This window comes from Triticum dicoccoides, chromosome 6A (assembly GCF_002162155.2).
Source record: "Triticum dicoccoides isolate Atlit2015 ecotype Zavitan chromosome 6A, WEW_v2.0, whole genome shotgun sequence".
Lineage (NCBI taxonomy): Eukaryota > Viridiplantae > Streptophyta > Magnoliopsida > Poales > Poaceae > Triticum > Triticum dicoccoides.
In genome coordinates this window covers 453,785,348-453,787,978 of record NC_041390.1, presented here as the reverse complement: position 1 = coordinate 453,787,978, position 2,631 = coordinate 453,785,348, and positions in this window count along the sequence as shown.

Here is a 2,631-nt window from a genome sequence, read left to right as displayed (position 1 = left end):
GAATGACTTTCATTCTCTTTCTATTTTCTGCCGTGGTCGGGCTTTGAGTCTTACTCAACTTAACACCTTGCAACACAGGCAAGAACTCCTTCTTTGACTGTTCCATTTTGAACTATTTCAAAAATTTATCAAGGTATGTATTCATTGAAAAAATCTTATCAAACGTCTTCATCTATCTATATAGATCTTGATGCTCAATGTGTAAGCAGCTTCACCAAGGTCTTTCTTTGAAAAACTTTTATTCAAGTATCCTTTCATGCTTTGCAGAATAATTCTACATTATTTCCGATCAACAATATGTCATTCACATATACTTATCAGAAATGTTGTAGTGCTCCCACTCACTTTCTTGTAAATACAGGCTTCACTGTAAGTCTGTACAATAACTATATGCTTTGATCAACTTATCAAAGCGTATATTCCAACTCCGAGATTCTTGCACCAGTCCATAAATGGATCGCTGGAGCTTGCACACTTTGTTAGCTCCCTTTGGATCGACAAAACCTTCTGGTTGCATCATATACAACTCTTCTTCCAGGAATCCATTCAGGAATGCAGTTTTGACATCCATTTGCCAAATTTCATAATCATAAAATGCGGCAATTGCTAACATGATTCGGACGGACTTAAGCATCGCTACGGGTGAGAAGGTCTCATCGTAGTCAATTCCTTGAACTTGCCGAAAACCTTTTGCGACAAGTCGAGCTTTGTAGACAGTAACATTACCATCAGCGTCAGTCTTCTTCTTAAAGATCCATTTATTCTCAATTGCTTGCCGATCATCGGGCAAGTCAACCAAAGTCCATACTTTGTTCTCATACATGGATCCCATCTCAGATTTCATAGCTTCAAGCCACTTTGCGGAATCTGGGCTCACCATCGCTTCTTCATAGTTCGTAGGTTCATCATGATCTAGTAGCATGACTTCCAGAACAGGATTTCCGTACCACTCTGGCGCGGATCTTACTCTGGAAGACCTACGAGGTTTGGTAGTAACTTGATCTGAAGTTTGATGATCATCATCATTAACTTCCTCACTTATTGGTGTAGTAATCACTGGAACTGATTTCTGTGATGAACTACTTTCCAATAAGGGAGAAGGTATAATTACCTCATCAAGTTCTACTCTCCTCCCACTCACTTCTTTCGAGAGAAACTCCTTCTCTGGAAAGGACCCATTTTAGCAACGAATGTCTTGCCTTCGGATCTGTGATAGAAGGTGTACCCAACAATTTCCTTTGGGTATGAAGACGCACTTCTCCGATTTGGGTTCGAGCTTATCAGGATGAAACCTTTTTCACATAAGCATCGCAGCCCCAAACTTTAAGAAACAACAGGTTAGGTTTACTGCTAAACCATAGTTCATACAGTGTCGTCTCAACGGATTTAGATGGTGCCCTATTTTAAAACGTGAATGCAGCTGTCTCTAATGCATAACCCCAAAACGATAGTGGTAAAGAGATATCATAGATCGCACCATATCAAATAAAGTGCGGTTACGACGTTCGTACATACCATAACGATGTGGTGTTCCAGGTGGCGTGAGCTGTGAAACTATTCCACATTGTTTTAATTGAAGACCAAACTCGTAACTCAAATATTTGTCTCCGCGATCAGATCGCAGAAACTTTATTTTCTTGTTACGATGATTTTTCCACTTCACTCTGAAATTCTTTGAACCTTTCAACTATTTCAGACTTATGTTTCATCAAGTAGATATACCCATATCTGCTCAAATCATCTTGTGAAGGTCAGAAAACAACGATGCTTGCCACGAGCAACAGCACTCATTGGATCGCATACATCGGTATGTATTATTTCCAACAAGTCAGTAACTCGTTCCATTGTTCCGAAGAACGGAGTTTTAGTCATCTTGCCCAAAAGGCACGGTTCGCAAGCATCAAATGATTCATAACCAAGTGATTCCGAAAATCCATCTTTATGGAGTTTCTTCATGCGCTTTACACCGATATGACCCAAACGGCAGTGCCACAAATAAGTTGCACTATCATTATTAACTTTGCATCTTTTGGCATCAATATTATGAATATGTGTATCACTACGATCGAGATCCAATGAACCATTTTCATTGGGTGTGTAACCATATAAGGTTTTATTCATGTAAATAGAACAACAGTTTATTCTCTTACTTAAATGAGTAACCGTATTGCAATAAACATGATCAAATCATATTCATGCTCAACGCAAACACCAAATAACATTTATTTTGGTTCAACACTAATCCTGAAAGAATAGGGAGTGTGCGATGATGATCATATCAATCTTGAAACTACTTTCAACACACATCATCACTTCACCCTTAACTAGTTTCTGTTTATTCTGCAACTCCCGTTTCGAGTTACTACTCTTAGCAACTGAACCAGTACCAAATACCGAGGGGTTGCTATAAACACTAGTAAAGCACACATCAAACACCTGTATATCAAATATACCCTTTTTCACTTTGCCATCCTTCTTATCCACCAAATATTTAGGGTAGTTCCGCTTCCAGTGACCATTTCCTTTGCAGTGTAAGCACTCAGTTTCAGGCTTTGGTTCAGCTTTGGGCTTCTTCGTGGGAGTGACAACTTGCTTGTCAATCTACTTGAAGTTCCCCTTTCTTTCCCTTTG